Source organism: Somniosus microcephalus, unplaced genomic scaffold (genome assembly GCF_052327205.1).
Source record: "Somniosus microcephalus isolate GS21.2 unplaced genomic scaffold, FLI_Smic_1.0 unresolved_chr4, whole genome shotgun sequence".
Classification (NCBI taxonomy): Eukaryota; Metazoa; Chordata; class Chondrichthyes; order Squaliformes; family Somniosidae; genus Somniosus; species Somniosus microcephalus.
Genome location: NW_028225182.1, coordinates 29,120,892 through 29,131,376, shown reverse-complemented (window position 1 = coordinate 29,131,376; position 10,485 = coordinate 29,120,892). Strand labels below are relative to the sequence as shown.

The 10,485-nt window shown below is 47.5% G+C and overlaps 1 protein-coding gene across 2 annotated transcripts in view; it reads left to right on the top strand.

Annotated features, from left to right (window-relative positions):
- The first annotated feature begins 32 nt into the window (after positions 1-32).
- The window catches only part of LOC147090077 (uncharacterized), a 305,953-nt gene continuing 295,500 nt past the window's right edge, over positions 33-10,485 (top strand). The window contains exon 1 of one of the 2 annotated variants that reach the window (XM_085977236.1): positions 33-209. The gene's annotated coding sequence lies outside the window, so the exon portion shown is untranslated. The remainder of the gene's footprint in view (positions 210-10,485) is intronic. The other variant, XR_015075322.1, reaches the window with a different exon arrangement.

Genomic DNA, 10,485 nt, shown 5'->3' with positions numbered 1-10,485 from the left:
GGTGGAAAAAACCCAGCTTGTGAGTGTTTATTCCTTTACATTACCTTTATTGCAAGGCTGTTCATCAACTGCATTCATTTAAAAATAAGTGAACCTTTTCTCTTTTATCCAGAACAAAGAGCCCTGGTGCTGTGAACATTTTGGTGGGCAGCCACTTTTAAAGGGACAAAGACCAGCATTATTCTTCCTCCTCTCTCTCTCTCTCTCTCGTGAGTATTTGTGGTGGGTGAGAGGGTGAGTCAAAGGGGACTGCGGCCCCTTTTCAACACAAAAAATTGCTTGGCCATTTAAAGGGGAATGGTGTCCCCAGGTATTTAAAGGGGCAGTGCCTCTCTCTGTATCATGTAAGAGCAGGGAGGTTCTGCTTGAACTGTACAAAAACACCAGTTCGGCCACCGGCTAGAGTGCTGCGTGCAGTTCTGCTCGCCCCATTGCAGGAAAGATGTGACTGTGCTCGAGACGGGAGATTTACGAGGATGTTGCCAGGACTAGAGAATTTCAGCTACAAGGAAAGATTGAATACGTAGAAGATAATCTACATCCTAGGGTACTTAAGGAAGTGGCCCTAGAAATAGTAGATGCATTGCTGGTCATCTTCCAACATTCGATAGACTCTGGAACAGTACCCATGGATTGGCGGGTAGCTAATGTTACCCCACTGTTCAAAAAAGGTGGTAGAGAGAAAATGGGGAATTGCACACCGGTAAGCCTGACATCGGTAGTGGGGAAAATGCTAGAGTCCATTATAAAAGACGTAATAGCAGAGCACTTGGAAAACAGTGACCGGATCGGACAAAGTCAACATGGATTTACAAAAGGTAAATCGTGCTTGACTAATCTACTGGAATTTTGAGGATGTAACTGGTAAAATAGATAAGGGAGAACCAGTGGATGTGGTGTATTTGGACTTTCAAAAGGTTTCGATAAGGTCCCGTATAAGAGATAGAAACATCGAAGATAGGAGCAGGAGTAGGCCATTCGGCCCCTCGAGCCTGCTCCGCCATTCAATGAGATCCTGGCTGATCGTCCAAGTTCAGTACCCAGTCCCTGCTTTCTCCCCATACCCCTTGATCCCTTTAGCCTTAAGAAATATATCCAACTCCTTCTTGAATATATTTAATGAATTGGCCTCTACTGCCTTCTGTGGTAGAGAATTCCACAGGTTCACCACTCTCTGGGTGAAGAAATTCCTCCTCATTTCTGTCCTAAAAGGCTTACCCCTTATCCTTAGACTGTGACCCCTGGTTCTGGACTCCCCGACCATCGGGAACATCCTCCCTGCATCTAGTGTGTCCAGTCCTGCCAGAATTTTATAAGTTTCAACGAGATTCCCCTCTCATTCTTCTAAACTCCAGCGAGTACAAGCCCAATCGACCCAATCTCTCCTCATACATCATTCCTGCCATCCCAGGTATCAGCCTGGTGAATCTTCGCTGCACTCCTTCCATGGCAAGAACATCCTTCCTCAGATAAGGTGACCAAAACTGCACACAATACTCAAGGTGTGGTCTCACCAAGACCCTGCACAACTGCAGCAAGACATCCTTGTTCCTGTACTCAAACCCTCTTGCTATGAAGGCCAACATACCATTTGCCTTCTTAACCACCTGCTGCACCTGCATGCTTACCTTCAGCGACTGTTGCACAAGGACACCCAGGTCTCGTTGCACTTCCCCTTCTCCCAATCTATTGCCATTCAGATAATAATCTGCCTTCCAGTTTTTGACACTAAAGTGGATAACCTCACATTTATCCACATTATATTGCATCTGCCATGCTTCTGCCCGAAGTCACACAACACCAGGTTATAGTCCAACAGCTTTATTTGAAATCACAAGCTTTCGGCGCGCTGCTCCTTCGTCAGGTGAAGTGGAGAAATGCATAAAGACACAGCTTATATAGTCAGAGAATAATGTCAGATGTTTACAAGTAATCTTTCCAACTGCCATTTATCACACCTCGGCAGAGAGATAATCACAGCAACCAAAGGTGTGAATGGTGTCCAAACAGGTCAGTCAGGGAAACATTACATCAAAGAACAATGAGGTGGGGTCACAAGGGGTCAAATGTTGCAGATGCTGGGGTCTGTATGAAAAGCAAAAAAAGACAAAAAACATTTTTTGCTGGAAATCACAACTGGTCCGGCTGCATCTGTGTAGAGAGAACAAGCCAACGACGACTTGAGTCTGGGTGACCCTACGTCAGGTGGGGTTACATGTAGCGTGACATGAACCCAAGATCCCTGTTGAGGCCGTCCTCATGGGTGCGGAACTTGGCTATCAGTTTCTGCTCGACGATTTTGCGTTGTGTGTCTCGAAGGCCGCCTTGGAGAATGCTTACCCGAAGATCGGAGGCTGAATGTCCTTGACTGCTGAAGTGTTCCCAGACTGGGACGGAACACGCCTGCCTGCCGATTGTTGTGCGGTGTCCGTTCATCCGTTGTCGCAGTGTCTGCATGGTCTTGCCGATGTACCGTGCTCCGGGGCATCCTTTCCTGCAACGTATGAGGTAGACAACGTTGGCCGAGTCACATCTCCACACCATGCTTCTGCCCAATCACCCAATCTGACCAAATCATCCTGCAGTTTCTCGGCATCCTCCTCACAGCACACACGCCCACCCAGCTTTGTGTTGTCTGCAAATTTGGAGATAATACATCTAGTTCCCTTGTCTAGATCATTAATATATATTGTGAATAGCTGGGGTCCAATGACCGATCCCTGCGGTACCCCACTAGTCACTGCCTGCCACTCAGAAAAAGACCCGTTTATTCCAACTCTTTGCTTTCTATCTGCCAACCAGTTCTCTATCCAAGTCAATACCTTGCCCCCCAATCCCATGTGCCTTAACTTTACACGCTAATCTCTTATGTGGGACCTTATTGAAAGCCTTCTGAAAGTCCAAATACACCACATCCACTGGTTCGCCCTTATCTATTTTACCAGTTACATCCTCAAAAAATTCCAGTAGATTAGTCAAGCACGATTTACCTTTTGTAAATCCATGTTGACTTTGTCTGATCCCGTCACTGTTTTCCAAGTGCTCTGCTATTACATCTTTTATAATGGACTCTAGCATTTTCCCCACTACCGATGTCAGGCTTACCGGTCTGTAATTCCCCATTTTTTCTCTACCACCTTTTTTGAATAGTGGGGTAACATTAGCTACCCTCCAATCCATGGGTACTGTTCCAGATTCCATCGAAAACCCAGCAGCGTCTCCTCCATCTCCACTCCAGCTCAAACTGCTGCAACAAAAAGACCTACACAGGCGGCCAGGGACTGACTTCCGTCAGCCTGCAATAAAACTCTTCCAGACAGCCGCTGACCAATGGCGGCCGCAGCACCCACAATTCCCCGCGCCCCAGAAACCGCTCTATCCAACGCGCTGATTTCCCCGCTGAGAGTGCGCATGCTCCCCGGGGCCGCAGGCCATTCTGGGAGCCTGGCTCCTGTCCTTTGTCCCAAGTCGGACTCGGTGGAACAGGCTGAAGAAGCCGGGAAGCGACGGCTCGGATGGGGGAGGCGCTGCACCCTGGGTTTCCTGGTGCCGAGGCTCTGGCCGCACGTCCACCGGGCCCGGCTGCTCTGATTCTGGTTGAGGTTTTTGATGAGGTAACAGAGAGGGTTGATGAGGGCAATGCGGTTACCGTGGTGTACATGGATTTCCAAAAGGCGTACGACAGCGTGTAAAGTTAAAGCACATGGGATTGGGGCAAGGTATTGACTTGGATAGAGAACTGTTTGGCAGACAGAAAGCCAAGAGTTGGAAGAAACGGGTCTTTTTCCGAGTGGCAGGCAGTGACAAGTGGGGTACCGCAGGGATCAGTCCTTGGACCCCAGCTATTCACAATATATATTAATGATCTGGACGAGGGAATTAGATGTAATATCTCCAAGTTTGCAGACGACACAAAGCTGGGTGGGCGTGTGTGCTGTGAGGAGGATGCCGAGAAACTCCAGTATGATTTGGACAGGTTGGGTGATTGGGCAGAAGCATGGCAGATGCAATATAACGTGGATAAATGCGAGGTTATCCACTTTGGTGGCAAAAACAGGAAGGCAGATTATTATCTGAACGGCAATAGATTGGGAGAAGGGGAAGTGCAACGAAACCTGGGTGTCCTTGTGCACCAGTCGCTGAAGGTAAGCATGCAGGTGCAGCAGGCAGTTAAGAAGGCAAATGGTATGTTGGGCTTTGTAGCGAGAGGGTTTGAGTACAGGAACAAGGATGTCTTGCTGCAGTTGTACAGGGCCTTGGTGAGACCACATCTTGAGTATTGTGTGCAGTTTTGGTCGCCTTATCTGAGGAAGGACGATCTTGCTATGCAAGGAGTGCAGCGAAGATTCACCAGGCTGATACCTGGGATGGCAGGAATGACGTACGAGGAGAGATTGTGTCGATTGGGCTTATACTCACTGGAGTTTAGAAGATTGAGAGGGGCTCTCATCGAAACCTATGAAATTCTGTCGAGCCTGTGTAGTGTATGTACCTTTAAGAGAGAACTACTTTTACAGCTCCTGTATACTGTAGTACCGGCAGTGACCACACCTGTATATAAGCTTTGCGCATGCCTCTGTACTGCAGTCTTGAGACTACCCTACTCCAGTAAACACCTGTTGATTGTTAAGTTACAGCCTCCGTGATACCTGGGATGGCAGGAATGATGTATGAGGAGAGATTGGGTCAATTGGGCTTGTACTTGCTGGAGTTTAGAAGAATGAGGGGATCTCATTGAAACTTATAAAATTCTAACAGGACTACACAGACTAGATGCAGGAAGGATGTTCCCGATGGTCGGGGAGTCCAGAACCAGGGGCCACAGTCTAAGGATAAGGGGTAAGCCATTTAGGACTGAGATGAGGAGGAATTTCTTCACCCAGAGAGTGGTGAACCTGTGGAATTCTCTGCCACAGAAGGTAGTAGAGGCCAATTCATTAAATATATTCAAGAAGAAGGAGTTAGATATATTTCTTAAGGCTAAAGGGATCAAGGGATATGGGGAGAAGGCAGGGACGGGGTACTGAATTTGGATGATCAGCCATGATCGCATTGAATGGCGGAGCAGGCTCGAGGGGCCGAATGGCCTACTCCTGCTCCTATCTTCTATGTTTCTATGTGTCCCTGGGTATTTAAAGGGGCAGTGCCTCTCTCTCTATTATGTAATGGAGATGCCGGAGTTGGACTGGGGTGGACAAATGTAAAAAGTCACACAACACCAGGTTATAGTCCAACAGCTTTATTTGAAATCACAAGCTTTCAGAGCGCTGCTCCTTCTTCAGGTGAAGTGGAGAAATGCATAAAGACACAGCTTATATAGTCAGAGAATCATGTCAGATGTTTACAGGTAACCTTTCCAACTGCCATTTATCACACCTCGGCAGAGAGATAATCACAGCAGTCAAAGGTGTGAATGGTGTCCAAACAGGTCAGTCAGGGAAACATTACATCAAAGAACAATGAGGTGGGGTCACAAATATTGCAGATGCTGGGGTCTGTATGAAAAACAAAAAAAGACAAAAAACATTTTTTTTTTTTTTTTTTGGCTGGAAATCACAGCAGGTCCGGCCGCATCCGTGTAGAGAGAACAAGCCAATGCAAAATCATCGAGCAGAAACTGACAGCCAAGTTCCGCACCCATGAGGACGGCCTCAACCGAGATCTTGGGTTCATGTCACGCTACATGTAACCCCACCTGACGCAGGGTCATCCAGACTCGAGTCGACATTGGCTTGTTCTCTCTACACGGATGCGGCCGGACCTGCTGTGATTTCCAGCCAAAAAAAAAAAAAAATGTTTTTTGTCTTTTTTTGTTTTTCATACAGACCCCAGCATCTGCAATATTTGACCGCTTGTGACCCCACCTCATTGTTCTTTGATGTAATGTTTCCCTGACTGACCTGTTTGGACACCATTCACACCTTTGACTGCTGTGATTATCTCTCTGCCGAGGTGTGATTAATGGCAGTTGGAAAGGTTACCTGTAAACATCTGACATGATTCTCTGACTATATAAGCTGTGTCTTTATGCATTTCTCCACTTCACCTGAAGAAGGAGCAGCGCTCCGAAAGCTTGTGATTTCAAATAAAGCTGTTGGACTATAACCTGGTGTTGTGTGACTTTTTCTATTATGTAAGAGCAGGGAGGTTCTGCTTGAACTTTACAAAAACACCAGTTAGGTCACCGCGTGCAGTTCTGGTCACCCCATTGCAGGAAAGATGTGACTGTGCTCCAGACGGGAGATTTACGAGGATGTTGCCAGGACTAGAGAATTTTAGCTACCAGGAAAGATTGGAGAGGCTGGGGTTGTTGTCTTTGGAACAGAGGAGGCTGAGGGGAGACCTGATTGAGGTGTATAACATTATGAGGGGCCGAGAGAGAGTGGACAGGAAGGACCTATTTCCCTTGGCAGACAGATCAATAACCAGGGGGCACAGATTTAAAGTAATTGGATGGAGGTTTAGAGGGAATTTGAGGAGAAATGTTTTCACCCAGAGGGTGGTGGGGGTCTGGAACTCACTGCCTGACAGGGTGGTAGAGGCAGAGACCCTCATCACATTTTAAAAAGTACTTGGATATGCATCTGAAGTGCTGTAACCTACAAGGCTACGGACCAAGAGCTGGAAAGTGGGATTAGGGTGGAGAGCTCTTTTTCGGCCGGCACGGACATGATGGGCCGAATGGCCTCCTTCTGTGCCGTAAATGTCTATGATTCTATGAATTGTAGTTAAAGGGACAGACACCCCACAAACTCCATTCCCGAGCCACTGACTCCATCCCTCTCCCTAACATTTGTCTGAGGCTGAACCACACTGTTCACAACCTTGGTGTCATATTTGACCCTGAAATGAGCTTCCGACCACATTCACAGCATAACAAAGACCGCCTATTTCCACCTCGGTAACATCGCCCGTCTCCGCCCCTGCCTCAGCTCATCCGCTGCTGAAACCCTCACCCGGGCCTTTGTTACCTCTAGACTCGACTATTCCAATGCACGCCTGGCCGGCCTCCCACATTCCAGCCCACGTCAACTTGAGGTCATCCAAAACTCGGCTGCCCGTGTCCTAACTCGTACCAAGTCCCGTTCACCCATCACCCCTGTGCTCGCTGAACAACATTGGCTCCCAGTTAAGCAATGCCTCAATTTCAAAATTCTCATCCTTGTGTTCAAATCCCTCTGTGGCCCTCCTCGCCCCTCCCTATCTCTGTAATCTCCTCCAGCCCCACAACCCCCCGAGATATCCGCACTCCTCTAATTCTGTCCTCTCGAATATCCCTGATTATAATCACTCCACCATTGGTGGCCGTGCCTTCTGTTGCCTGGGCCCTAAGCTCTGGAATTCCCTCCCTAAACCTCTCCGCCTCGCTACCTCTCTTTCCTCCTTTAAGACGCTCCTTTAAACCTGCCTCTTTGACCAGGCTTTTGGTCACCTGCCCTAATTTCTTGTTATGTGACTCGGTGTCATTTTTTTTGTCTTATAATATTCCTGTGAAACGCCTTGGGATGTTTTAAAGGCGCTATATAAATACAAGTTGTTGTTGTTGTTGTTTCATTTTTAAACATTTAACCGTTCTTGCAGTGACCGATGGCGGCTTTGCCTGGCTGAAGTTCTGGAGTGTCCAGAACCAGGGGTCACAGTCTCAGGATAAGGGGTGGGCCATTTAAGACTGAGGTGAGGAGGAATTTCTTCACTCAGAGGGTGGTGAATCTTTGGAATTCTCTGCCCCAGAGGGCTGTGGAGGCTCAATCGATGAGTAGATTCAAGGCTGAGATCGAAAGGTGTTTGGGCTCTCGGGGAATCGAGGGATATGGGGATCGGGCGGGAAAGTGGAGTTGGGGTCGATGATCTTATTCAATGGCGGAGCAGGCTTGAGGGGCCGAATGGCCGACTCCTGCTCCTATAGAATCAGAATGGTTACAGCACAGAAGGAGGCCATTTGGCCCGTCGAGCCCGTGCCCACTCTCAGCTCGTCCCACTCCCCGGCCCTTTCCCCGTAACCCTGCACATTTCTTTACTTCAGGCACTTATCCAATTCCCTTTTGAAAGCCAGGATTGAATCTGCCTCCACCACCCTTTCAGGCAGTGCATTCCAGATCCTAACCACTCGCTGCGTAAAAAAGTTTTTCCTCATGTCGCCTTTGGACCTTCTGCCAATTACCTTAAATCTGTGTCCTCTGGTTCTCGAGCCTTCCGCCAATGGGAACAGTTTCTCTCTATCTACTCTGTCCAGACCCCTCATGATTTTGAACACCTCCATCAAATCTCCCCTTAACCTTCGCTGCTCCAAGGAGAACAACCCCAGCTTCTCCAGTCTCTCCACGTCACTGAAGTCCCTCATCCCTGGAACCATTCTGTCAATCTCCCCTTAACCTTCTCTGCTCCAAGGAGAACAACCCCAGCTTCTCCAGTCTCTCCACGTCACTGAAGTCCCTCATCCCTGGAACCATTCTGTCAATCTCCCCTTAACCTTCTCTGCTCCAAGGAGAACAACCCCAGCTTCTCCAGTCTCTCCACGTCACTGAAGTCCCTCATCCCTGGAACCATTCTGTCAATCTCCCCTTAACCTTCTCTGCTCTAAGGAGAACAACCCCAGCTTCTCCAGTCTCTCCACGTCACTGAAGTCCCTCAACCCTGGAACATTCTGGTAAATCTTTTCTGCACCCTCTCCAAGGCCTTCACATCCTTCCTAAAGTGCGGGGCCCAGAATTGGACACAATACTCCAGTTGAGGCCGAACCAGTGTTTTATAAAGGTTCATCATCACTTCCTTGCTTTTGGACTCTATGCCTCTATTTATAAAGCCCAGGATCCCGTATACTTTTTTAACCACTTTCTCAACCTGCCCTGCCACCTTCAACGATTTGTGCACACATACCCCCGGTCTCTCTGTTCCTGCACCCCCTTTAGGATTGTACCCTTTAGTTTATATTGCCTCTCCTTGTTCTTCCTACCAAAATGTATCACTTTGCACGTTTCTGCGTTAAATTTCATCTGTCACATGTCCGCCCATTCCATTAAACATAGAAACATAGAAGATAGGAGCAGGAGTCGGCCATTCGGGCCCTCGAGCCTGCTCCGCCATTCAATGAGATCATGGCTGATCATCCAAATTCAGTACCCTGTCCCTGCTTTCTCCCCATACCCCTTGATCCCTTTAGCCTTAAGAAATATATCTAACTCCTTCTTGAATATATTTAATGAATTGGCCTCCACTGCCTTCTGTGATAGAGAATTCCACAGGTTCACCACTCTCTGGGTGAAGAAATTCCTCCTCATCTCTATCTTAAATGGCTTACCCCTTATCCTTAGACTGTGACCCCTGGTTCTGGACTCCCCCGCCATCGGGAACATCCTTCCTGCATCTAGTCTGTCCAGTCCTGTTAGACTTTTATAACTTTCAATGAGATCCCCTCTCATTCTTCTAAACTCCAGTGAATATAAGCCCAATCGACCCAATCTCTCCTGATACATCATTCCTGCCATCCCAGGTATCAGTCTGGTGAATCTTCGCTGCACTCCCTCCATGGCAATAACATCCTTCCTCAGATAAGGCGACCAAAACTGCACACAATACTCGAGATGTGGTCTCACCAAGGCCCTGTACAACTGCAGCAAGACATCCTTGTTCCTGTACTTGAACCAGTGGACGTAGTGTATTTAGACTTCCAAAAGGCATTTGACAAGGTGCCACACAAAAGATTATTGCTCAAGATAAAAAATCACAGGATTGGGGGTAATATTCTGGCATGGGTGGAGGATTGGCTATCTAACAGAAAGCAGAGAGAATTGGGATAAATGGTTCATTCTCAGACTGGCAATCAGTAACTAGTGGTGTTCCGCAGGGGTCAGTGCTGGGACCCCAACTCTTTACAATCTATATTAACGATTTGGAGGAGGGGACCGAGTGTAACATATCAAAGTTTGCAGATGATACTAAGATGGGAGGGAAAGTAGTGAGTGAGGAGGACATAAAAAAACCTGCAAAGGGACATAGACAGGCTAAGTAAGCGGGCAGAGATTTGGCAGATGGAATATAATACTGGAAAGTGTGAGGTTATGCACTTTGGCAGGAAAAATCATAGAGCAAGTTATTATCTTAATGGCAAGAAACTGGAAAGTACTGTAGTACAAAGGGATCTGGGGGTCCTGGTGTACGAAACACAAAGTTAGTATGCAGGTGCAGCAGGTGATCAAGAAGGCCAATGGAATGTTGGCTTTTATTGCTAGGGGGATAGAATATAAAAACAGGGAGGTATTGCTTCAGTTGTACAAAGTATTGGTGAGACCACACCTGGAATACTGCATACAGTTTTGGTGTCCATACTTAAGAAAAGACATACTTGCTCTCGAGGCAGTATAAAGAAGGTTCACTCGGTTAATCCCAGGGATGAGGGGGTTGACGTATGAGGAGAGGTTGAGTAGATTGGGACTCTACTCATTGGAGTTCAGAAGAATGAGAGGCGATCTTATTGAAACATATAAG